Below are 27,783 nucleotides of genomic sequence, written 5' to 3' on the forward strand. Positions count from 1 at the left end.
AGTAATTGGTGATCGCTAGGGCAGCCCTCCGTACTGCAATACACAAACTATGACGGCGGTGATGATGATGACGACGATGAGGTCATCATCAGTCGTTCTTCGTTCTTTTATGCGAATAAAAAGCGTACTATTAAAATTCGTATTAGTGTAGAATGTTCAAAGTTTTCTTTACATGTGAAGGTGATTGTTGTATGTTACGTATGTTCTCAGCGGAATTCGTTTAAACAGTGCTTTCTTTTAAGATGTGTATCGATGACTGCTGTAAACACGATATTGTATGATGTATCCGATGAAAAACTGTTTAGGAGAAGGCGGGTCCTTCTTAATGCTACGTGCCTTTCGTCCCAGACTCCTCTCGAGTGTACGATGAATCAGCAAATCGAATCAAATCAAATCAAAACGCAAGGTTACACGAAGGGGTATGCTATTTAGAAGTGCGTGCTATCTGGCGGAATTTATTTGCGAGCACACAGCATCAGGCTGTTTGAGTGTGTGTGCTAGTGCCCGTGTATGCATATTGAAATAATGACCACTTTTTACGAACGCTAGCAATTGTACTGCAGATTTTTTTTCTTTTTTATTTTGCCTTTGTGGTGTTCGTCGAAAGCATTTCGCGGGTGCTAGGTCTGTGGCCCAACACCTGAGGACACTGCGGAGTGCCAAAAAACGCTCTGCCCCGGTGCTGGCAACGGACACTCTCCATGTAGCGTTGGACCTGACGCGGTGGAACGCTCAATGCAAGAACGCTCCCGTACTTCGATTTAAGCGCGCGTTGACGAAACGTAGGCGGTCGAAATTGATCCGTAGTCCCCCGCTACGGTGTGCCTCTTGATCACGTTGTCGTCCGGGCAGCTCAAATCCAAAAATTTATAGTTTTTTTGTTTTTGTTTGATGACGGCCCTCACATCCTTTCTTCCGTTGAACCGAACGCCCATATCAAGAATAAGGGAAGCTGCAAGAACACTGTGAAACCAAACACTGTGAAACCAAAGAATATCTTATCGATAATATCATCGAACCCGCCCAGTAGCGCCACGCCATGGCTACTTAGCTACCCGTAGTGCGTGGGACTCCTTTTCAGAAGATAAGGACAATACGCTTTGTTTGGTTTCCCCCTCGTCTTATCCGTTGTCATTACCCCCCCCCCCCTCTTAACAAACACACATCGGCACGTTTAGCTAGCTCGATGTCTTTTTTTTTTTTTGTCTCTCTCTCTGAAAAACTTTCTGTCAGAGTTCACTTCCCCCTTTTCCCACTTTGTCATTGTAAACGACATCGTCGTCACCTCAAGCGATAGCCTTCCACATTTGAACAAACAGTACCCTTTCTCACTGCTCGCTCATCAATTTTATCTCGTCATATTTCCTTTTCCCTTTTTGTCTTTCTTTTTGTCTCTGTCGCCGTTCTGTGCCATCAGTTGCTTCTGTTCCTGTTCTCTTATGTTCCCTTGTTCCCGTCGCTTTCCTGCATAGATGTGCTCCAGTGACGAGAGACACGATGGACACACCGAGGAAGGTTCGCCTGGGAGGCGTGAGGGAGGCTTAAATATTAATCTCTCCGGTAATAAGAAATGTAAAGCGGGGGCACTTGCTTTTCTTCGAAACTTCGGCTCTCTCACGTTTTCCTAAACGGTATTCTCTTGTTTTTTTTTTTTTTATGCGCTATGTAAACTGCGACATCACCGGGCCTCGTGACGTTTCATCTCTTCGTTGTCCTCTCCTATTTCATTTCTTTATTCCCCCTTTTTCTTTTTTTCGTTAGCGGACGCCGGTGGTTCTGCCCAGCACCGTCCCCCGTCATAGGGTTTGTCGGTTCTGCGGCGCCGGAGTAATTATCATTTGATTTTTCAGCGCCCGGGCACGCTCCCGCGATGTGACAGTCCCGCACCGTGTATGCCCACGTGTGTGTGTGTGTGTTAAACTAATGCCGTACACCTTCCGCTCTCTCGTCTTTTTACGTTTGCACTTCGACGCTAAGTGCGAAAGTTTGCAAATGAGGCGATGGCGGAAACAGGAGACAAATGAGCCGGGCCGAAATAAACGTAAGGACAAAAGGGATGGTTGGGAGGGGGGGGGGGGCGAAAGAAAGAAGAGGAAAAAAGCTGCCCGGATCTCCTCCGTCGTTGACGACGTGTACGTGAGCAGACGGAATATTTCGCGCCTGCTTCAAAGAGGGGCGATCGGCGCACAGAGCAAGCTTGGCTCGTCTCGTCTTGTTACTCGCCGCGACCGTGTCGCCCTCTATTTTGTCCCCTTTTATGCGTGTGCGCAGTCGAAGAGCGGGTGCCGAGATTATTTCGTTACATTTGTGCCGAAGTAAGGGCACGGGAGTGTTCGAGTCGTTAAGTACTGCGCTGTCGATATTGGCGACGGCCATCAGACTGTTCAGTGAATCCGTTGCTTTGCTTGGACAGCTCAAAAGAAACACGTCAGACTTAGGTACGCGTCCCTATGCTGTTAAAAATATGCTACTGTCATCACCATAATCATTACGTAAGCGTGCCAAGGATAAAATAACATTAATATAAAATGTTGAAGCCGGGTACCCCGCTGTTTCGGGGAAATCCATCGCTGAGATCTTCGTCGCTTTCGTCATCAATTTTCGTTGTCGTTAGGCTAGCTTGGGAGATGGTTAAGGAATCCTGAATATTTTACTCTCTGCATGTCTTTTCATTATGTCTTTCTCTCTGTGTGAAGTGGTCGTGGATGGAATTGTGAGGATGGTGTCAAAGTCACTTGCTTTTAAGTGTCATGCTTGTAAGCTGTCTTCAGTCGGGTCTATTCATGTTTGCATAACTTCTATTTCTTTATGAGTGTATAACTGCGAGGAACGAAATCTGTGATTACGTTTGATTGATTGATTGATTGATTGATTGCAATTAGCACGGTGGGCAACTTTTATGAACAGTACAAGTAGTAAATTCATGCCTAATTCACTGAGATGTTGGCGGAGGAATATAGTTCCGCCTGTTGCATGTTGCAACACGAAGTGGAATCTTGAAAGCAACCTTTATACACTGTCTAGCGATGGGAAAGATGCACTGAACAGTTGAACTAAGTCAGTTTTAACTTTCCTCACTGCATTTCCATTAATTAGCGAGAAAAGATGGGTTCACGACTACGGCAAAAAAAAAAAGAAAAGAAAAGGAGCCGGAAAGGCTTGAAATGGGCGGCGGCTTGAAGCAGCGAACGTGGGGAGTCGTAGGCTGCTGCGCCTTCCTGTAGACGTATTCACTTTTCTTTTACAGGGTGGCCTTGGAAAAAAAAGGAGCAAATAAACGTGTTCTTCCTTCCTTTCTTTCTTTCTTTCTTTCTTTCTTTCTTTCTTTTTTTCTTTCTTTCTTTCTTGTTGTCCATCGTCCTAGGTTCTGGAGCTTCGTTACAATGTGTCGATCCTAATCAGCAAAAAGTTGCGACGGCGCTGGTCTATAGGCTGACTGTGGACAGTCTATCGACTTCTCGGGCGAGCGCCCGTGATCTTTCTGCGGAGCGGATGGAGAAATTTTTGTATGGGGGATAGCGACCACACACGTGGCGCCGGGAAACGTGCTGCCGTGAGTGCGCACGCGTGCACGCACGCACGCACGCACGCACGCACTCACTCACTCACTCACTCACTCACTCACTCACTCACTCACTCACTCTCTCACACACACACGCACACGCACACACACACGCACACACACACACACACACACACACGCACACACACGCGCCCGGACGTACTGCTTCGCGTCGTCTTCCGACGCCGTCTGTATTATATCGAGTCTGATATCTGCGTACACGGCAAAGAAAGGAGGGAAGGACGCGGGGGAGATCGATTTATTGAACGAGGCGCCGGCGGTCGGGGCACCTGACGCGTCGCCGTTGTTGCACGACTGTGATGCGCTCGGCTGCGCGCCAGCTTCGCCTCGTGACGCTCGCTCGGCACCGCGCTTTGAAGGCACGGACTCGCATGAGGCCCGGGGGAGAGGGAAACAACGGATGATTGACGAGAAGGAGGAGGAAGATGGGATGGAGCGAGGCTCGTTAAACAGTATACCCGAAGTTGGACTGCTGGCTCGCATGCGCGTAGCGAACAGTCTGTAACATTTAGGATAACCCGGTCGACCACGACGATAAGAATTACTTCTGTTACTAGTATCAGTGCTAGTGGCAGAAGTAGTTGTTCTAGGGACAGCACTAGTTCATGTAGTAGTTGTAATGGTACTACTACTACTACTACTACTACTACTACTACTACTACTACTACTACTACTACTACTACTACTACTACTATAACAGTATTGAAAGCTGGTAGTAGTAGTTGCTATAGGTGCTTTACTACTGGTAGTACTGCTGCTAACAGTAACAGCAGCAGCAGCAGTAATGGTGATAGAACTGGTTGTGCCAGTAATACAACTACTACTGCTACCAGCAGTGGAACTGGTATAGTCTTAGACGCGCTGATCCTTATAGTAGTGGTTGTTGTACCCGTGCAACACGGATAAATACGTGCCGCAGCAACGACTACGCAGACGAAGCAACAGCGATAGCAGCGACAGCTAGTCGTTGGTACGGTCTAACAATTCAGGTCATAAAGAATAGAATCCGAATACACTCCCCCTTTCCTTTTTTTTCATACTCTGTTTTTTGTTTAATGCATACCTTACGGGGCAGGACAACGTTGTTTTGCGTAGGGTTTGAAAAGTACCACCAGTATTGAATGCCCAATCGTTGCAGTCGGAGAAAAGCGATGGCGCAGGGTTGCCCGTATAGACGAGGTCATGGTTGACTCCTGGACGTGCAAGCCACATTCCGAGAAAGGCGGAATGCGAAAGGCGTTCGTGTACGGAGACGTGGACGCAGCTAGAGAACCCCAGGTGGTCTTAAATTAACGCGGAGTCAACCGCAACAGCGACATTCGGGGGACAAGGTGCGGCTTTGGTAGGCAAAACGCCATCCGTTATCAATTAGTCTGGCAGGGGTCATCAAGTTCGTGCGTAAGGGAGCGAACACATTTACGATCCTGTTCGGTGGTTGCATCTGCTTGGAATTTCCTGTTAGTGTATGTGGTTGACTTATGTCTCCTTGCTTTCTTGAACTTCCTTCGGTGCTCATTTTTCTCCCTTCGCTCGTGCTTTTCGTTGCGATTTCCGCGAAGTACGTTGGGTGTGTCCTTGATATTCTTTTCCAAACCTATCTTGCTGCTGCAGGCAATGACGGCCAAACACGAACTGTGTTTGGCAAGACCCGAGGTATGTGTCTGGTATTGCGTGACGCATGGAAGAGCAGCGAGCATGTCCAACGCTCGCGTGTAGTGTGATTCCTTGTCCGTGACATTCGTCGACACGTCGGCCGACTAGGTCTTATAAAAAAAGTTAGCTCCTGTGACACTTTTCATGAAGTTGGTCAACACAGTTAGCTGCGCGAATTGGCTGAGCATTACGAACGTGTAAGTGCGCTTAACAGCCGTGGACGACAGAAAGGACGGGAAACACATAGTGGATCAGAAACACTTTCGTCAAATATACAGGGTTTACGAACTATATCACACCGATATAAGAAAGCAAAAATCACCGATTATTCTAAGCGAATAAAACGCAGCGCATATTGTTTCGAGCCTTGCTGAGGAATCGCGAGTAATTTTTGGTCCCTAACGTTCAAGGCTTAAATAAAAGCAAATAGCTAAATTTTTCATTCTTGCTCCAGTTGATAAGATGTCAATTAGGGGGTCGTTGAGAATCGTAAAAGAAGTAAAAAATGAAGTGTTTCCAGCAAGGTACACCATCGCGTGTTTACTTTTTTTCCGTCATAAATCCGTGAAATATGAAACACACCATGTGACTGCGCACTAGCGCGTACGGGTGCGCACTAGTGGTCGCTTGCTTCGCCACTAGTCTCAGTGGGGAAGCAAGCTGTTCACCTGTTACTGTGCCGAGAAGCGGCGATAACAACCCGCGTGTTCTTTGCACGACGGGTAAGCAGCTCCCGACGATTGTTGCTCATCAAGGAAATACACTGCCCCGAACGGCGAGCCTGAGATCAACACTGCACTGCGATCACGTGACATCCCGAAGGCAGAGTTCCCTTTCCGTCAACGTCACTGAATCTATAGGTGCACTGATCCGTTTTGTTCTTCTTCGCGTATCATCTTCGCCTCGATAATAAGCCTTGACCACTGTTTGCGATTTAGAACAGTAGAGCTGTCAAATTTGGCAGCGAAGGTGCAGTTTCTTGCAGTTTGAGGTTTGATGTCCCGTTGCTTTCGTTCTCGACGTTACTGAATCCTTCTCAGAGGTGGTCATTGAGACAGCGACCGAGGGAGGTCGCTCAAATTTCATCACATTGTCAAATTCTGCAGTGGCGGCGCTCTTAAAGGGACACTAAAGGAAAATATTACGTCAAGCTAAAGTGACAGATTAGTGCCTGAGAATCCATAAGGCGTCATTAATGTCGCGAACAGAGCCTTAATAATCCAGCAATGGAGGTAAATGCAGGACATGATTAGTGAGTCCCCCGGGACATTCAAGCACTTTCCCGATGACGAAAGCACTCCTCGGTTAAATTCTGTCGCTAGTACTCAGCTACTCGTTGCAGAAAACGTCCTTATATTGTATTACAAGATGAAACAAAGTGCTACTTGTCCAGTTCTATTTCATTTTCCTAAATAAAAAAAAGAACTCATCGAAATTACCCTTGACAACAACGCGGGCGGTCGAAAGGTTTCGTTTTCGCTCGACTCTGCGCTGCCCACGCTTTCGCGTTTTGGTAGTTTCGTTATCACGCAGTGCTGCGCTGGTTTTGCTGGCTCGCGACATTCGCACAAACTGCCAGTAGCAGAGAATTAAACTTCCATGTGATGTCGCGAAAAGCCGCACGGTCTACGTCACTCGACCAAAAAACAGCTGCAGCGGCGAATCCGCCGCTCTGTCTTGGCTCGGTACTGCCGTCTGTCCGGCGCCGTTTTACTCACCGACGGCAGCAAAGGGCGGTGATGGCGTATGCAACGTCACCACTCCCCCCGGTTATATGGCGGGAGGTTTGAATTTCGAAAAAGGTATTCGGGCCCTTCAGATTCAATTTCCTTGTAAAATAAGCTTTTCTTGGCACGAAACAAGCATTGTGAGGTTTATGGAATGGTATTTAAACAATACACGTCAACTTAGTGCCCCTTTAAGTCTATCAGAGGGACGAAGACAAAAGATTAAGCAGCAGTGGTCGAAGTAACATACAGTTTTCAATCGTAATTGCTTTTCGCCATTGGCTGGTAGTCTTCGCTAACAATATTACTCGTCTTAATTGTCATCTATTTTTGTGTGCTTATTCCGCCCAACCCACTCCCCCCTGTAGTGCCTTCTAGCCCTGAGGGTACAACACAAAATAAACAAAAATAAATACGTCCAGCTTCGATCAGGATTGGTTGAAATTTTCTCTTACGAACAATTCTAGCGTGAGAGCTTTTCTTGAATCCGGGCCCAGAAGTCTCGGTCGAGAAAACACAGTTTTGTCGCTGAAGTCACGTACGAATGCGTCATTAAGGAAAAGAGGAAAGATTGACTGCGATCAAAAAAAGATAACATGGAAGCAACCAGTGAAGGTGTGACGAGCCCGACTCAAGAGAGAGAGAGAAACAGAGAGAGAGAGAAAGCGAGAGGGAGGCCTTATAACGGAGACGAATTAAAATGACAAGTTCAGGAAGCTGAAACGACGACGACGCGCCAAATGACGTCTCCATACGCGTACACGCGCACGCACACTGTAAATCTATATTTTTCCAGTCCGGCGACGACCACGCCATCTAGAGTCCGAGAAGGGGGGTAGGGGGGGGGGGGGGAGTAGGAGGGGGAGGTTGTAGGTGCCGCAGCTTACGCAGCCCATCGAGGCACCGACGACCGACCGGCGGACCGACGAACCGATTCGATGCGCGTACGCGTCAGCGCGGAGAGCTGTTCGCGTACTTCTTTCTCCCCCGTCGACGACGACGAGATGTACAAAAAAGATAACGGCCCGTACAGCGCGGCGGCGGCGGCGGTCACTTATTTAAATATACACCGGCCAGATGTTTTAACAAGTCTGCTACACCGGCGAGCTTCCCTTCGAGCGGAGCCGATGGCCCGCGACGGCCGCTTCTCCTAATTACACGCCGGGAAGCCTCTCTTATCGCCTTCCTTTCTTTTTTTTTTTTCACCGTTTTAAATTAAGGCAGCATAAACCCGCAATTAGTGGCAGGAACGGCGGTAGCGGGAAAGAGGGAGAGAGGGGGAAGATGAGGGCAGTGGGGGGGGGGGGGGGCGACACTCAGACGAACGATTAACGGTGGCGGAGCTCGCGTATACTGCTGTGGCTCGACCGCGAGACACACTACTACTGTCGACACTCTCGCCCCCCTCCTTCCCCTTCGCGGCACCGATCTCCGTTCCCCGCTGTCCCTGTTGCTGCGTGTCCTTCGTCCGACGAACTTTTCTTTATTTTACTCTTTCTGTCTTTGTTTTAGATGTTGTATTTTGGGGTGTTTTACCTTTTCACATCGCCGTGCCCCCCTCTGTTGCGCGCGTCTGCGAAGTGCGCGCGAGGATGCAGAAAAACAACTCGTCGGCGCCGTTGTATGTACATATTATAGTGCTCGCGTTTCGCCGCCTTTGTAATGTGCGCGGCGGGAGCGAATAAGCTGGTAACTGTCGCTGACTGTCTCATGTTGTATGACTGGCCGTGACCGCATTGTTTCCTGTGGTTTCTGTTCGCGACAATGTATACCTGAGCAAGCTGTAAGCGTGGAGGATGGCTTCGCGGAGCATAGTCTGTAGCACTTTGACGATCTAGGAGCAAGGTTGTTGTGGTCTATCAGGGCTGAGGAGTCGTCGTCATTGACTTTGGTTAAAAATGAGGAACACTGCAGACGAGCGGACGACTTAAAGACCAACTGCAACGAAATTTGAGTTTGCTAAATTGGTAATCTATATCTACATATACCCGTAGCTATACGGGTATGCAGTAGTACCTCGTTATAACGAAGTTGACGTGGAAGCCAGAATTACTCTGCTGTATCGATTACCTAGTTATATCCATTGTTATGTCAATTATTTCGTTACGTACCGTTTCGTTATAACGAGGTTTGGCTGTATCCCCCGTCCCTGTATGCAAAGCAGCATGTAGGCGCTTACGTATACGCAGGCAGTATTCTCTGCATTTCAATTGAGAGTTTTCTGTTTCTCTCTCCCGATCTCTCAAGATGGGTGGCTTTTAGCCGGTGTCAAGAGGGATTTCTAGCACTTCGCAAGGGTGCGAGTGCTCGCTTATACGGCTTCGCTCCCTTTGATCTATTAGTTGGTTTCATTGACATGCATCTGCGAAGGACTATTTTTGACAATGTAACCAGCTCGCGGTCCAGAACAGTCTAATGAATAGTTGCTTAGTGGTGGTGGTGATGATGATGATTAATAATTTTTAAACATTATGTCTCATATTTCAGTGGTTGCTAGACGTCTTATTTATTATTCTTTAAAGTAGCCCACTTCCTCGCTACAGTTTTCTGGTTATCTATGTCGCTAAAAGTGTCACTAGAATGTCGCGGAAACACCAGAAAGGCAATGTCAAGTCGACTAAAAGCTCGCCAAGTTAACGCCGGTCCAGTATCGACGTAATAGGTAAAAAATGTACAGGTGCGAACTTGAGGTAATTGAGTCAGCAACTGTTATGTCAAAGCATCTAATAAGTACCTTTATGTGTTACACAACTTCTTACGGTGAAGTTAAGCGTTGCGTCAGCCGCTGTTCCAGCTTGTTTCAGTGGCTAATATTTGAAAACAGAATTAAATATATTCTAGTATATATTTAACCTCTTTCTGTTAATCTTTGTATACATAAACTTCAATTTCATAATCACAAGGAATAAGCAAACTAATCACAACAATCATGATGGCTACATGAAAAAAAAAAGGCACTTCTAGAGTGTTACGCATGTAAAAAGCACGATCTGATTATGAGGCAGGCCAATAGTGGGGGACTGAGGATTAATTTGGACCACCTGGGGTTCCTTAACGTGCACCTATATCAATGTGCGCGAGCGTTTTTGCATTTGGGCCGCGCTGAAATGCGCCTGCCGCGACCGGGGTTGAACCCGCGACCTCGAGGCAAGCAACGCAACGCCACAGCCGCTAAGCCACTACGGCGGGTTATATCGAAAAGGCGAAACCTTTCAGAGGCCAAGAAAACAACCAGTATCAGCTGTATTCTCGGTCATACAGAAAACGAAACTACCAGCTTGGCGATTCCTTAAAGGGCTCCTGAAACGCTTTTCTTCTTCTTTTTTTTCTGTACGCCTGTAGACAAGGAGGGTGTCTCTCATGGAATGCTTTCTCACAAGAATTACACGTTAGCGCGCTATAATGACACAGCTACGAGCGGGGAAGCGGTACCCTCCCCTCAAGACACGGTGTTGCCCCTCAACTTTTTACACCGTGCGGCCGTCGCGCCGTCCCTCCTCCTCCTAGCACTGACGCAAACGTCGTCGACTTCCGGTTCATTTGAACCGAGTTTGTTCCCGCGTCTCTTTCCTATACGCAGCTTTTCTCGTTAAGCACGCGCTACGCCATAGCGAAATTTAAAGACGACGTTCGCGCGGCAGGCGGAGGAGACGCGGCGGCGCTGCGTGCAATGCTGTGTAGCCTGCGTTACATGACGCGAATAGAGACGGATGCCGCCGCTGGTTTTCGCCGCACTGTGGCGAGCGTATGTGCAATGTACGAACTACAAAGCAGCCGTATCTGGTATTTATTTTGGTTTAATAATTGCCTGATAACATGTAAATGTTAGGACTGTCTCTTACTACGCTCGTAAGATTTCTTTGTAGCCGCCAGCAGGGGGGGCGGGGGGGGGGGGGGGGGGGGGCATGCCGCGGCATGTTTCAAGGATTCCCGATGACGTAACGTGGGTAGCCAATCGCATCGCTCGCACGAGTGACATCACGGTCACGGTACGAGGCATGGGAAGTGGCGGCTAAAAACGCCGGGGGAACGGCGCCGCTGCGATCGGTAGCGGTGCACGTTTCTTAATGCCTTATATTAAATTACACGCCTTATGCAGAGCGCTTAAATACGTCTCTTAACGATCAGGAACACCTACCCTACGGACTGAGCACGTTACTACGCAAACGTCAAAATCGTTTCGGGGTCCCTTCAACGGATAGCTTCCACTAAACCAAGAACGCTTCCTGCCACGCTGGCACATGCGCTTCGTTAAATTAAGAAACGAAGCGTTAGAATTGAGTATCCTTGCATTCTAACGTCGACAAACGATCAAAGATTGTCTCGGTATGCAAAGAGAAACTAACTCAGTACGCAAGGGATATCAATAGAGACAAATCAGGTGATGAGAAACACGATACCAGGAATGATGCGGTTGATTTGAAACGCATGGAACGGTATCTTGTCAGTTCGATGGTGCGTGGTAAAATGAACGTCTACATTGTTGCTATATCACGCAAATTATCTGTGAAACGAGCTATATGTACGCTCCGATAAACTTCCCCTATTGTCGTCAGTTGAGGTAAAAACCGCCGTTCATCTACAAAATCCGACAAATCGACACGTCCACAAGTGGTACCGCGTTTAGAGCGCATGTAATTGTGCGGGAGAGGCGTCCGATTGTCCTGTTCACAGCGGCGCATGCAGCATACGTACTTCACCGCAGGCTGGCCTGTTTTTTTCCAGTGGCATAGCGACGCCGTGTGTGCATATATATATATATATACATATATATATATATCTGTGGCCGCGCGGTCGCGAGGCGTCGCGTCGCTGATCGTTATCGTCGAGTCGTTGATTTACGGAGCGGCGGCCGCCTCCTGCAGCGTCGTGTGGGTTACGGTGCGCGTGCGTGTGGATGTGTGCTCTGCTGCTGCTGCTGCTGCCGTTGCACGACGCGCAGTAGCTAGCAGGCCCCTCTGTGCCGTGGCCCAAGTGGAGAGGAGAGAGGGCGAGGAGGTGTCGTCGCAGCCGGTCGTAGGCGCGCGCGCGCTCTCCTTGCGTCACTGTGGCGCGTGCCGGTTGCAGTGTGCGCGTTCTGAGGCGGGGCGACGCTCGGCGGCCTTCGATGAGACGTGCCGTGCCAGATATCTCGGAGGCGCTGGCGTTAAGCGGCCTCTGCAGCTCGCGAAGGGCCAAGTTTGAATGAGTTATAGGGACCGAGAAAACTACAACCGTAATTGTGTTTGAAGTATACCTGATGGTTTTTTGGACCGGACCAGCTCTCCTTCTTCAGGGGTGGTCAGGTGGCGAGAGGAGTACAGTATAGTACAGTAGGAAAACACTGATGAACGCGAAAGTGCTTCAAACGATTGCCAGACGCGACCGTAGCTCATAATTACTCTGTCGCACCGCGCAATAGCATTTCTTAGATTTAGTTTGTGGCGGTCCGACTGCTCGCGCGCGGAGATTGTGCCGAGCGTTCTCCTTGGAAGGAGGAGTTTTGTCTGGACGGGTTCACTACCGTTACCTTACAGGTCCATTCGACTCGCCTGCGCTTCCTTAGGCCAGCTGGGCGAGCGCCCAACTCACGGAAAGCAAAATCCTTGGACGCTAGCATACACCGGCATCAGCGCGAGCCGCTACAAAGGCCCTGCTGCGTTACTTGGTAATATAGTGGATAGTGTGACGAATTGTCACTGTGCGGCAATGCATGACGCTGTATGAGTCAGCGGGACATTGACACCGTGTATGACGCTGTGGCGACTTCACCGACGGCGTGATAGCACCCACACGGAAAAAGCTTATATTCTTCATTCATGCCTTCTTTTTCTGCCATTGTTTGCAAAGAAATTCTTCCCCTTCACAAGTACAGGGTAAACGGACGTATCTTACAGTTATCCTGCTTGTCTTTGAGTTTATCTCTTTCTCTTTAATCTATAAAGCAAAATTGAAGTAATAATCAGCCACCCTTGTACAATACTGAGATTTAGCTTGTCCGATAACCACGTACCGTTTTAAAGGTTCACGGGTTACCGGAGCCGTGGACGGCAATAAGCACAGCTGGTAGCGACATCGTGCGACGCTTTGTCCAACTACAATACGTTTGAAGCACTTTCGCGTTCATCAGTGTGTTCGTCGAAGGAAAACAATAAAAGAAGGTGCCGGCTAATGAACGTGCCATTAACCACTTTCTACGCCAGAAGTAAAGTGGAATGTGGCACGCCATTGTAGTAGTAGAATTGTGTGCTAACTGGTGAAGCCTTTCGTGACTATACGGTAATACGTTAATGGATAAATAATAATACGGTAACACAGAAGAGAGTAAAAAAAAAAAAGAGTTCACCACCACGGTGAACGATCATACTTTGAAATATATGACGTCGCACCGACCTATTTTCGCTGTGCTTTAAGTGCGACATCCAAATAGCTATTTCCCTATATTCTCAGGCATGGTATATATCGAGCCCGAGTCTCTAATTTCATCGACTCTCTCTAATTTCATCGATTGCCAGACGCGACCCGTAGCTCATAATTACTCTCTCGCACCGCGCAGTAGCATTTCTTAGATTTAGTTCAACGAGAACTGAAGAAATAAGCGTGTGCAACTTGGAATGCAGTATGTTCAAGCCAATGTTTACGACGTCTGAGTTAGCGGCACTCGAAGCGTTGATAGGTCCTGAATTATTGGGACCTGTTAAAACTTGGTAAGAAACTGAAAGTAAAAGAAAAAGAAATGCATAATAAAGAAAAAAGCGTTAATTGTTGGATCGAGGCTGGTAGAAGTGAGACCGAATTGCAGGCGGAGGTGACATGTGCGACAGTGAACACTGGTTATCGACAACGCAGCTTTACTGGCGTAGACTATTATAGATTGTTTGTTAAAGGCCGCAGGGGGAAGTGCATCGAGATGCGAAGGAGCCTATAGTGTGAACACACACACACACACACACACACACACACACACACACACACACGCACGCACACACACACACACACACACACGCACACGCACACGCACACACGCACACACACACACACGCAACTTGGATATTTGAACACTTGAGTTACGATTCATACTTATGAGCCAACAACCGAAACCTGGCTTCACCACTGCTTACGCAAGGGTAAGTAAAAACGCACGTACAGATAACGAAAAAAGAAAGAAAGAAGAAAAAGAAATGTGAGTGAAAGATAGTAGCTGAAAGGACCGGGTAGAGTTCAAGGGAGAAGTGTGCGTTCGACGTGTGCGAGAAGGCGAACCAGAAACGGAAAACCGTCTCCCGTCGCAATCATTTTGCCGACTACTAAGTCGAACAACAATAGTTCGTTTGGTAGCGGGGGTTGCCGGAACCAAATGCCGCCCGCCGCGCCACCGGTATAGATTCGCTTTCCTCTCCCCCTTTCGTCTGCCTCCTTTCCCCTGCCCGGCTTCTTTTTTTTCACGGATGTTCTGTTCATCCTACTATTCCTCTCACGCGAGTCGCGGGGCGTTCTTTTTGCACCGGTAGTTTTCGGCAGTTGTAATGCCGCGATAATTCAGAGCTTCGTACATGCGGGAAAAGATTGCGCGGACGCTTTACAAAAACCTGGATTCTACCACTTCTTGCTCGCATATTAATATTTTTGTGGTTCCTGACTCGTTTCTCTCTGTCTATCCCACAAATGAACCGCATATATTTTGCACCATCGTTGCTCGTTTACGTATGTTTGCTTTCAGATGTCGACGGGGTCTCATTGTGGACGGAGGCTTATAAACGAAAAAGAGGTACGCGTTTTAAACACGTAGGGACGCAACTAGGCTAGCATGTCTTCTCAGTTGGAATTAAAAATGAGCGATATCAGGGGAATATGCATATTGGAGAAGGACGGAAAGACAAAGCGGGGGGAGGGGGTGGTTGTCGAGGGGGGCGCCGTTTTCAGGCTCACCTATTATTCGATTCGGTTTGTACGAGCATCGATTAATTCCGCACGCTTCGATCTCAGGTTAGAGGCGATGCGTACAGCTGGTACACTCTTACAGTGAGCATCCAGTTAAAACTTACGGTCATCAATCGCAGCGGAGATATGACATCAAGGCGTGCGGGCTACTCGCGCTTGGACAGCTGTCTGCGTGGCGGTTCGTGCGAGACCTTCAAATAAAGTTGACTAAGCATCGTTCTTGTGTTCGAGTTACACCGTTTAGGTGTTCCCATTAAGAGTCGACCATACTGTGCATCTGTGTGGGGGCTCGAAACGTCGGTGAGTTTCAAACTATGAAGAGATGCAAAATTAAGCGAAAAAGACAGCGTGCTACGTGCCTGTCGCAGTCCTCCTCATCGCAGCCATCACTGCTCAAGGGCCGCTTTAGCAGCCGACGATAGGCGACAGTTAATCTTTGATCTCGCGGATCAATCGAATATGCAGGTGACGCTTTCCATCACTTGGGTCGCTTCATCGGACCCTTGCTTCTTTTTTTCGTGGATGACAGGCAGGAGGCCCACCGCCATCGTTGTCGATCGCTTTTGACGAAACTAGTTTGGTTCCAGCAGCCGCGACCTTAAACGCCATCCCGCGCACGAATGGCTTTTTTCTTTTTTTCGGCAGATGCTTCAATAACACTTTCGGCAGCGATACGTCACACGGAGCGCGATTGACTTCCGCAGGGCCTTATAATACCAATTTCCAGTGCATGCTACATAGCCGCGCCATCCTCGCACCTATAAGTACGAGTCTATCTTCGATGCAGGTGCCGTGCGCGCCAAGTATATGCGAGAAGAAGACAAAGGGGCCCTCATTGAAAATGACGTTTCGCTTTTCCTTTGCATGTATAACAGTTTCTCCCCCGAGCGCCCTCTATCGACCTTGCCTGCCTTCTTCGCCAGACGGCTCTCCGACTCCTGCCCTTCCTTCCTTCCTCCCCCCCCTCCCCTCCGCCGCTGCCGCGCAGCCTTGTCCGTTCGACATTCCCCCGGCTTTCGGTCTTATTCTAATCGGCCTGTCCCTGCTTCGCGCCGCACTCCATCCCTCCCGATCGCCGAAGCGTTCGTTCCGCGGCCGCTGTCGCTGCTGATCTTGATTCATCATCGAGTGAGTCCGGCGCGGATGTGTTTTTTTTTTTCTTCTTCCATCTCGGCTCCACGCTGCGCTCCTTGTGGCGCGTGGCTCGCGCGCCGCTTGTTACCGGGCGCATTCCTCGCAGCGCGCACCCGAGCGCTACCGCTGCCGTTGTTGCAGCCGCGCTGCCGCACAGTCGCTGCTGCTTCTTCTGTCTTGCTTTATGACTCCGCCACGTGCGCCGGCTCAAATCACTCTGAGCTCCTCCCCCTCTTCCAACTCCCCCTTCCTCCTCTTCCTCTCACTTGTCCTTCACTCTCTGAGCTCTCCGCCGATACAAGGCTCCCTTTCCCTCCTCCCCTGCTTTTATACACCCGCCCCTCCTTAGCAGAGCACCTTCTAGACACCGTAAGCCGTACTTCGCTGCCCGGTTCAGCCGATTCTCTAGTTCGAACACACGCGTCCGACCTGCTGCCACCCCCCGCCTTGCTGTCGGCTGTCCTCTCCGTCTCTCCTATTTTATTGCGCGCGCGTGTGTACCTGTGTATTCGTTTCGTTCGTTCGTTTGCGTTTTCAATAGCGAAACGTCCTCGCTGCGACGCCAGCTCTGAGACCGCTTACACACGTGGCCGGATTTCACGGCGCGCGCGCGGCTTTGTCATTGCTTTCAGTTTCAGTTCTTTGCGGCACGACCCCGCTCGCGTGTCCATTCTCTATCGCCTCTGAGACCGCTTACAAGAAAAAAGAAATTAAGTGTAGAAAAAGAAGATAAACAAAGTAAACTGCAACACATTGACTGTCTCGAAGTTGTTCTCTGTGGGGTTGCCTATCAACCTTATTTCCTCCACTTGATGCCGTGGATGAGTAGTACGCTTGTTCTTCTCATCGCTCTCACTTCAAGTGTTCACTGCATCTACGTGCAACAGAGGGCTCAAGCGAGCCACGCTCACTTTGCCATGCTTTGACGCAGGACTTCCTTTCGTCTCTCCGTCTGCCTGTCTCTCTGCTGCCGATGGTTTCTCTTACGTTTCTGTATCTAAGAGAGCGGCGGCACCATCTCTTCCCCAGTTACCCGCATTTTCGCTCTTCTCCCGTTCTTGCCCCTTCCCTCGCCCCCCCCCCCCCCTTCCGTCCGCGAGACCCCGGAACCTTTACCCTCCGCGCGACGCGAGCGCATATGCAAATTACGTAGCGCGCAACTGCGGCGATCCGCGTCGCCGGCCCGCCGTCTCCTCCGCGCGTTTTGCGACCGAGAAGGACGCGCGAGCGGCAACGAGCGGCGCTGGAAGCCGTCACCCTCCTCACCCACTTCGTCGTCGGCCTTTCCCTCCGTATCTCTCTCTCTCTCTCTCTCTCTCGTGCTCGGGTCTCTCGGTCGGCCTCTCTCTCCGGCACGTGCTCGCGAGGCGCAGGTGCGGGAACCCGGTAGCGCGCGCGGTGACTGCCGCCGCTACCGAGAGGAGTTTTTGAGGCCGATTGCGTGAAAGGTTCGTTATCTTCTCGCCGAGTGTGTGCTTCTATCCCCCCACCCCCCTCCGCCTCGTCACATCCTTTCGTTGTCCCAGCCGAACCCGCTTCTTTCTTTTTTTGAACTCCTTTCTGGCCTTCTCCTTCATGCTCGCATGTTATTATCGTCAGGTTTGTTTTGCGAGTGACCGGGAGAAGTCGGCGTATATATGCATGTTTCGCAGGGCGCTACACGGTAACGCCGTCTCGTCGACTCCCGCCCGTCTCGCGCGACTTGCGTCGAATCTGTTTGCGGTAACGATGTCTGACTTCTTCTCCGTTTGAGCGCCTCCACTTTCTTTTTCTTTCCTTTATTGTATGTTATTGGACCTGAGGTCAGAGAGCAAGATGTATGGCCACTTTCGGTTCGTCGGGACTTATTCCTTTTTTTTCTTCCCTCGTTCGGAATCAGGCTTGAGGGACGGCGATATCCAGCGAGGAAAATGAGTGTTATTTACGACGCGTACGAGGCGTGGCTGTTGTCGAAGAGTGTGCTGCGTCTATGTCGAAACGTCGCGCGAGATTGAAGCATGGAGAAGCGGCACGTCGCCGGTGTAAACTCGCGTATAACGACATCTCTAGCAACCCGCTGCGGTTGCTTAGCGTCTACGGTGTTGTGGTGCTAAGCACGAGGTCGCGGGACCGAATCCCGGCCCCGGCGGCCGCACTTCAATGGGGGCGAGATGTGAGAATACCCTAGGGTGGTTGCTTGAGCTAGTTGGTAATTCATGATCAAAAATAACGTACAGCGCGAAGGACAAGGACTGCGAAGACGACATACACAGCGCTGTGTATGTCGTCTTCGCAGTCCTTGTCTTTCGCGCTGTACGTCATTTTTGGTGAGAATACCCGTGTACTTATATTTAGGTGCACGTTAGAGAACTTCGTCGAAATCTCCGGACTCCCCCATTACGGCGTGCCTCATAACCAGAAAGCGGTCTTGGCACGTAAAACCCCATAATTAAATTAAACATCCCTAGCGATGGGTACGGGAACTTCGACATATACCTTAGGACTAAAGAAATTTGTCATTATAGTTTCTTCTGTGTAGTCCTTGTCTGAAACTGCCTTGAGCTAATGTATGAATTAAGAGAGGAGGAGTGGACGATGCCGTTTAATAGGCACCAAGACCTCCTTATACATACAGATAAGCAGAAAAAAGAAGTGGGCGCAGGCAGGGAATATAGGAAAGGTTATCACGTTTACCTGTTGAAGGAATCGGACGTAGGGAGTTTTAAGGGGCCGTAGTGCGGTCTCGCACCTTCTCACGGGCGTTGCGGCTTCGTTTGCCCCACTTAGCAACGGATGCTGGTAGCCGGCGTTAAATGACTAAACATTGATGTTAACGGTAGTAGTATAGTAGATGGGCCACAGGGGTTACTCATCCTGGTGGTGACTCGGCACAAAAGACGATGGGCTTATATCCAAAGCAAGTACGCGATAGGCGCCACACTGATCGCCGTGAAGCTCTCACTGCCGTCAGCGTCCACGACTTAATTATCCTAGAACACTGCTTCGCGAATGTTTCAGCTTCTCCGAGGTAAAGTGAAATTTAGGCAAGTCTCTCTCTCCACGAGTTGCCTAGAACACACGAATGCCCGCTTTTTCTTTGGCGTACTAACCGCGAGAGGTATTAATAGGACCCACAGCATCGTCTAAACACTCGCTAACATTAAATGTTGCAGTTCATTGAATTTACGGATATATATATATATACAAAAGGGAAGGAAATACAAGGAGGTTAGCCAGTACAAGTACCGGTTGGCCATACTGTGCTGAAGAAAGGGGTAAAGAAAATAAAGGCTGAAAGAAGAAAAAAATATTCTATGCTGGCAAGCCCATTTATTGCGGTCTCTGCTCTCTCGTAATAGTTGGGCTATGAATCAAATATTGCGCGCAGGCGACTGTTGGCCGATCTCCAAGCACACGCCGCGTGATGCGCTTGCGCTAATGGGCCTGAAGGTTTTGCCACTACCGGTGGCGGGCAGGCGACACAGATGCCAGCTTGCCCTCGGCGTTGGCGCCGGCCATGTAACGTGGTGTACGTGTTCCGTTATAGAATAGACGCTGAGGAATCCTGACCGGATGTAAAATGGAAGTTTACGTTTTTGTGCTCTGACGCTGTGCTAATGGTGTCAAGATGCTAATGGCTTTCTACTGGAAAACGCTATTCTGTACGAATGCGCATATCGTCTGATGGCTGTTGGTATCGGGTAATCACAATTACACACGTCGCTCGTTGGCGTGCGGCCAGTTGATCAGACGTAGACCGCACCGCAGGCGCAAAGATAACTCGCCGAAGAAGCAGTCGTGAATTCAGTGAACCCGGAATACGCAACAGTCGGCACTGGAGCAACACCTTCGTTCGAAAAAAAAAAAAAACAGCCGAAAGTTGGGTAACTTGGTGTACACAGATTCATCGTGGTGATGGGGTGGGGTTACGTGAGGCCATTTTTTAAGATTATTTATTTGGGTCGTTTTTATAAAGTCTTTTTGTTGCGAGTAGCGTGGTTCCCTTGTTGGACCATTGTTCATCACTTTCAGTATCCATCTTCCATCTTCCTGTAAGCCCTTTGTTGTGTAGCTGCGCATAGTTCTCTAAAGCTGAGTGTATGCGAGACGCATTCTACGTATAGCACGCTATAGAGATTATGTCGTGCGAAAGAGGACAACACTGCAACGAAGAAGCAGCTGTATATATATATATATATATATATATATATATATATATATATATATATATATATATATATATATATATATATATATATATATATATATATATATATTGTTGTCCTTATTGGCGCGACAATATGTATTGCAGTTAAGTACTAAGCAACCAGCGCAGCACTACGCGTTGTTAGCGCGCTATATACATATGCTTAGTACGAAGTGCTTCGACAAGCGCGTCCGGTTATTAGCGCCATGCCTCGATTATGCACTAGAGTTCACAAGATCCTCAATATAGTAGTCGTAAACGTAATCAAATTTGTGCACGATGTTCGTTCATGTCTCAGAAAAAGAGCAACGCAGCGGCAGCTGGCGGTGTGTTCCAAATACGCAGACGGACGCAAACGAAAGGAGTCTTCAAATTGCTCAGCTTTGTTTGCTGGGACCAGTAGTAACACGGCCCCAGGTTTTCTTTTTATGCACGAAATTATTATAAGTGATTATAAATTATTGTAAACTCATTACTGATATGCCTTGGTGGCTCTGTGCCTATGGCATTTTGCTACTGAGTATGAAGTCGCAAGTTCGATTCCCGGTCACGTGGGCCCCATTCCGACGGGGGCGGATTGCAAGAAAGCTCGTGTACCGCCCTCTGAATGCACTTTTAACAAGCTCAAGTGGTCAGAAATTATCCGGAGCCTTCCAAGGCATCGTTCTGTAGAACTGTGGAATTCCTTTACCGCTAGATATTCTTGAAGCTAACGACTTTGTAGCTGCACTGGAACCGTCCACTTTTACAGTTTGAGTCTTCATGTGTTGCCGACGTGACATTTTGTTTGCTACTCTTAATATTTCTGTTTTAATCACTTGTAATCTTGTGTGGTGTAACGCCTCTTGCTTGGGCCAATTCATAGCCTGCAGTATTCGAAATAACTAAAGATAGATAAAAGTATTGCTCACTTTTATGTAGGCACTGAACTCACTATTCCGCAGAGATGTTTTCTGTGGTTTTTCAGTCTGGAAGAAGGTATGAACACTTCGGACGACGGGCTTCAAGCCTTATATGAGTATTCATCATTTGATAACCTGGGTTTAAAAATGTTGTTGGCGTGATTTTAAGGATTAATTTTACGATTAACTCTAGTGAAGCTACTAATAAAGTTATTTCGTACCTTAAACAAAACTTAGAGTTCATTTAGTAAGTTGCCCTGTATATGGGAATAGAATAAATAAATAAATATAAAAAATACGATTAGGTGCCTTGCACTTGTATAAACTGTGTTCGTCATAGGTATGGTCATCGTATCTAATTTCATTCGCAGTCAAATGATAATCAGTACCGGATGTCTTTTTACCTGTAATCTTGATTACATGAAGTGTAACTGGTCGAATTAGATGTAGTAAACATTCGGCGCTATATTAATTAGATTGAAAAACGAAAGTTTTAATTCTGAAAAACAGCAGGGCCGATATTTTTTGACAGTTGAAGGTCGCCCAATCAACAAAGAAATACGAACGCTGGTGAAGAGGCATGGGCGTGCTACAATCGTGAGGACTATGCACCGTGTTCAGAATATTTAGCTCTGTTTCTTTATTGCTGTCGGTGAAACGTCACATTTAGGTTTCTTTTCATTCAATTGCAGCAACCTCGTTTTCACCAGGGTGTCGCACAGAAGACAGCAAAGGTAAGCTTTACACAATTTAAGACGCTCGCAGTTCGGCTCCCACGTTTACGAAAGTGCGTCGTCTCGATTGTACTCCTCCACTCGACCGTCTGGAGCACAGCGCCACGCCTTGGCTGTAGAATCATCATCATCATCAGCCTGGTTACGCCCACTGCAGGGCAAAGGCCTCTCCCATACTTCTCCAACTACCCCGGTCATGCACTAATTGTGGCCATGTTGTCCCTGCAAACTTCTCTCATCCGCCCACCTAACTTTCTGCCGCCTCCTGCTACGCTCCCCTTTCCTTGGAATCCAGTCCGTAACCCTTAATGACCATCGGTCATTTTCTCTCCTCGTTACATGTCCTGCCCATGCCCATTTCTTTTTCTTGATTTCAACTAAGGTGTCATTAACTCGCGTTTGTTGGCTCACCCAATCTGCTCTTTTCTTTTCCCTTAACGTTACACTCATCATTCTTCTGTAGAATGCCGCTGCGCAACTCGGTATTCATTATGCAAGAAAAGGTGAGGCGTGCAGGCAGGACACAAGAGAAATGGACAATACAAAGATAAGTAATAATAATAATATATGGGGTTTTACGTGCCAAAACCACTTTCTGATTATGAGGCACGCCGTAGTGGGGGACTCCGGAAATTTTGACCACCTGGGGTTCTTTAACGTGCACCTAAATCTAAGTACACGGGTGTTTTAAATTTCGCATTTCGCCCCCATCGAAATGCGGCCGCCGTGGCCGGGATTCGATCCCGCGACCTCGTGCTCAGCAGCCTATACAAAGATAAGTGTCCTGTCTATACGCCTCACCTTTTCTTGCGTAATGAATCCTTACCAACTAGCTCAGCTCTCTGTCGTTCTAAGCGCAATTCGATAATGTGCCTCGGGCATTGCCTATACGACGAAAGGTCGCTTGAAAAAGCGCACCTTCACTATTGCACTCGAACCGACGGCGAGGAGTGTAGTGACCATTTCAATCGTGAGGCGGCGCTACCAGCCACTTTCTCAGACGCTTTAGCAGCCTGTGCTACAAACGAACTGAGCATGTGCCGCTCTTCAATGAACCTCTCGCAAACTTGGGTCACTGAGTATGCCCCATTGGATACATATGCGGCAAGCGAGGGAACAATCCTCTGCATTCTCGGGCATGGGCGCGCCGCGCTTCTCGTCTCGGAGGACACTCGCGGACTTTTCGGCATCGCCACCTGATGGCGCAGCGAGTCCAGAAAGAAGGGCGAGAGAGAAACCCGGTTGCCGGACGGCGCGTTTCTAAGCGTTCGTACGCACCGGCGAGCCATGTATTTCGGAGGCCACTCACAGGCTTCGCAGTGGCAGCGCTAGATGGCGCCAAGTGTTCGTCGGGAAGCGCGAAAGGATAGTCTCGTTGTAGTGCACGCGTCATACATAACTTGTTTCCACGGTGGCGATACGCCGTGTCACCTATATTGATTCGATGCTAAACGCATTGCTGTCGGCATTTATTGACAGTAGGGTTCTGCCTAATATTTTTATGCCTTTGTTTTAAATTTTGGATACTTGCCCCCTTTGCCGAATTCATGAGGGCGAAAGGAAGAAATGGGGACCGGATCGTCGCAGGCATATCTTACCATGTCTTCTTTCTCATGGTCATGCTGACTAAAGCGTTCGCGATACGGTCGTGGAATGCAGTCGGACGACTGCATTCGTTGCCACTTAAAATGGTTGTAGCCAGTTATACGATCATAAACGCTACCCTCGCCGACGCTGTCTGTTTGTGATTAAAAGAAAATTCACCGGCCACATCCTTGTCTCCGGACGTGGTTCGAGCTTGCGACTCGATACCTTGTATACATCTTACGCATGAATGTCAGGGGACGCTTCGTGGAAAGCTCCATATCATACTTTCAGCCGACAGAAAGTTTTTCTCATTAGTTTTCCCTTTTGTCACCGCTCTCTCCCTGGCGTTTTCCTGTCTCTTTCCTTATCTCTTTCCTTATCAAAAGCTGCACGTAGGTACAGCTTCACACACGCCGGCAGGGCTGTCTGAGCTTCACTGAAGAGCTTTCTCTCCCTTTTCCGTGTTACCAAATCTTGATGGAGAGCCTTCACACGTCGTATATTAGTACAAGTATACACACAACCATTTTCTAAACGAACTCACTGCGTAATCAGTCCAAGGATAGTAGGCGAGAAAATGTAATTTCGTATGCGATCCCATGTGTTATAACCACAGCGCGACGGCAGTTCTTGTGAGTAATCCCATTGTGCTGTTCGGCGCAGGCGCGGTGAGGCAGTTAAAAGCGCAATCGGACTTCCCCAAAACATTTTTACTTCTGGGAGCTCTGGTGCAACAATTGTTCAGCCATCGTGCTAAGGATGGACATCGTACCTGGATTTGTTTAAGCTTTGGGCTTGTGGTTTCAAGCATTCTTGGGATGTCATTCATTACGCTTCGTCTTTCTAAATTTCCGGGCGATAATTGCTTTCCCAGCGCAGAAAGTCAGTCAGGCGCCGTGCAGAGGCGTGTTCACTGTGAATTGTTCCACTTCATAACGCAATACCTTGTTGATAGTGGTGAACTTGCAAAGTCCGCAAAGCCGTCTGCAGCCACAAGAACGAAAATTAGGCAAATGCGTGTACGTTCTTTGCGAAGTGCCGGAACCTGGTGGAGTTGCGAGTATTGTAACGCCATTTGGGACAATGGCAAAGGCATAATGGCTTTAATTTGTGCACCCAGATTCCTCGTTTGACGTACAATAAACCTGGAGTACGTGTTATACGTAATATCAGTGACCCAGTATAGTCTTACAAATTGATGTGTGGTGTCGGTACACTGCAAATGGCAGAAAAGCGGCGTGACTTGCTGGTGTAGACATTTAGCAGAGGAAACGGGGGCTACTTTCTCCTATCGCAATGGCGTCTGCAGTTCGCTCTCAAATGAGCGTGGTAGTTTCCCTGCTCGACTACTTGGTGTATCGGCGCCTTATTGAAACGCGCTGGTCTGTATACAAGAACAAGCAATAGCGCAATATTTATATAATAGAACATAAAACTGATATCGCATTCAGTCGAAATTTGCGTGTGACTGTCGATAAAATGAATATTTAAATCGTCTGGTTGTCTAAGGCGCGGCATACTGTATTGAAAGTGAAGGTGCACGCGTGACGCTTCGGGAATGACCTAGTGCGTTTTCACAATCAGAGTAGCTAAATCTACGTTTATTGTACAATCAGCTACGCTACGCTTTTGTTTTTTTTCGTCATAGAGAGAATTGACTCACCGGCTCATGTGGTTGTAGACATTACCAGAAACAAACTGTGTTTTCGCATTGGCTAACGTGGCCCATCGAACATCTCGTTGAACTTGGTTGTACCTTAAGCAAATTATTCGTGCGTAGTTATAATCACTCAACTAGCAGATGCAGACTGAGCACGCGGGAGACTTAGTTGGCCGGATGCATTCAATGTCGATGGTCTTTAGCGTATAATTTTTTTAGCTATTTTATGTCCCCGCACTTTTCGGGTGTTTGCTGGTATCCCGAGCGATGGATCCCCTGTCCCGGAGATAGCGCCATATTTATTCCTCAACCACGCGCATTAGGATAACCTATTCTTGCGCTAGTTGGTTAGTACTTGACGGAGCCATTGTAGCGCAAATAAAAAACGAACAGAAAGAACACAAGACAGCACACAACCCGTGGTGTCCACTCATGTGTTTCTTCTGTTTGGTTATTACTTGCGTTACAATGGTTTCGTGTGCAAAGAAGTGTTTAGAGAAATACTTCCAGCAGTAAGAGTTCGGTTCTGTGTGGAGTGCGCGTGCGGCAGATTCATGTCTTTGGGGCGTGTCTGCACATAGGCTGTTTCGATTGTGCAGTCGCGGACCGTCCGCAAACCGTCAGGCTATTTCACTCTGATCAGCTCTAGCCGAAGGGTATGTCACGGTCACGTCGTCACCTAGCTGCCGGGTACTGTTTGAAGTTTCACCCCCAAAAGCGCCGTGAACGGAAGTCACTCTCCTGAGTGCTGCCGTCGTCTGCTCGCATCGCCATTCCATTCACAGTCAGCACGCCACTACACCTCAGCTAATTCATTATCGCGGCCGTCGAGATGAGGCAATCTCGGAGGCCAGGTCGCCGACACAACTACAAAGCCCATTCCTGGAGAGGCAAAAGGTTACGTTGAGCAAGGCGTTTGTTGTACTACGTGAAACAACCCCGTTGGAGCGCTGCATGCAATGCACCGCTGCGTTGTTGTTGCGTTCGAGCGTTGCCTAGGCTAAACCACGACCGAACTGGCCTCCGCGTGCGATCCTGCCTTGCGGCATTTGCAAGGGGAGCGGCACGGAACAACATATCATGATTGCTAATGTCAGATGCGTGGCCGAGGCGTTGACACTATACTGACACAAAACACCGGGAGTTTTTATGATCACTAACCACGCGCACTATAGTCCCTCACAGCGTAATGTTAGCGCACAGTGTGCAAATGCGCATCGTGGGGTTGAAAAATGAAAACATACAAATGCCACCATACAAATTCAGCGCGACGCGTCCCCAGCATGACGCGACCCATTCTTCGGCGGCCGAGCCTGAGCTTCTCCCACAGCTGGGGTAGCTGAGTTTGGCGTGCTGCCCACGCGTTAGGCGCTTGGACAATTCAAACACACACACACACACACACACACACACACACACACACACACACACACACACACACACACACACACACACACACACACACACACACACACACACACACACACACACACACACGCACACGCACACGCACACGCACACACACACACACTTCGCCATTGATTCCTAAATGGAATGGCGGACAGTCCCAATTGCAGCAGACGTGGTGTCGAAGAAACGACGAAACATATACTCGTGTGGCTGCCCTATATACGAAGATGAGAGGAGTGTCCTTCGTACAGCTTTGGAGCACTTACGCGATCCTTCTCCTCTTTCAATTCGCTTTCCCGCTTCTCTAATGCAGGTTGGCCTACCAGGCTCAGCCTGGTTAACCTCCCTACCTATCCCTTATTATTTATGTCTCTCTCTCTCACACACCATTAAACCGATTACCACCGCCTGTGGGATTCGTATATGCATACCTGTATATTAAAAAATGTTCTTGCCAAAAGCTGATAGAAATGGCAAATACAGATTGCGTACATTCATTTCTGTCGCCTAGCTGAAAGGAATATAAAGGCTCTCTGCTTTAAGGCGAAATAGCTTCAATCGGGTGCGAAGTTTAAATCAGCGATCTGATTTGTCGATTTTGTCTGTAGTGCAATTAAACCCAAATCCGTGTTGTTTACACGGTCGAACAATATGAGTCTACTAACTGATTATATCGTTCTCATACTGAAATACTAATTGTGTCTATTTAACCTTGATGGACGAGGTGTATGTGCTTACATAACATTTTAAGCATGAGATGTTAAGTATGAAATGCTCTTAGCTCCCGTTGTCGGGGACATTCGAGTGACCTTGAGCCAAAAGGCAGAGCCGTTATCCGGGCAGTCAGACGAGAGCATCCGGGCATTGTTCCGAGAACAAGATTACGTCATCCGGGCAGCCAGTAAAAACTCAAGAAAATGCTTTCTCTAGGCCCCCAACCCTTTGTACAAGACCACATTACATACGCTAGTTACTGCCCAAGCAAGTTAAACAAAAATATTGTTTCCGAGTTCTTCCTAATGTTTGTTACGATATCACAATGTCACTCAAGCTGCAGCTTCTAGTATGCTGATGTTTTTTTTTTTTGTCATTTCCAATAGCGAAGTTCATAAGGCAGATATAGTGCACCATACACTTGATTGTCATATTTTGGCGCTGAGACAGGGTTGACTGTGCTCTTTTCAACGCCAGCGGTCCGTGAGTTCCGCGGCAAGGGTTTTCGCGCCGCCTCCTTCGAGAGATGGCGCCACGTTGCGTGACCAGGCCGGCAGCGTCTGGTCCGCTAGG

The 27,783-nt window shown here is 48.5% G+C and overlaps 1 protein-coding gene across 2 annotated transcripts in view; it reads left to right on the plus strand.

Moving 5' to 3' along the window:
* Positions 1-27,783, plus strand: part of LOC126517416 (uncharacterized) — a 371,746-nt gene that overhangs the window by 149,197 nt on the left and 194,766 nt on the right. The window contains exon 3 of one of the 2 annotated variants that reach the window (XM_050167135.2): positions 21,798-21,839. The exons of the other annotated variant lie outside the window; for it this stretch is intronic. The gene's annotated coding sequence lies outside the window, so the exon portion shown is untranslated. The remainder of the gene's footprint in view (positions 1-21,797; positions 21,840-27,783) is intronic. 2 annotated transcript variants of the gene reach the window in all.

This window comes from Dermacentor andersoni, chromosome 11 (genome assembly GCF_023375885.2).
Source record: "Dermacentor andersoni chromosome 11, qqDerAnde1_hic_scaffold, whole genome shotgun sequence".
Taxonomy (NCBI): domain Eukaryota; kingdom Metazoa; phylum Arthropoda; class Arachnida; order Ixodida; family Ixodidae; genus Dermacentor; species Dermacentor andersoni.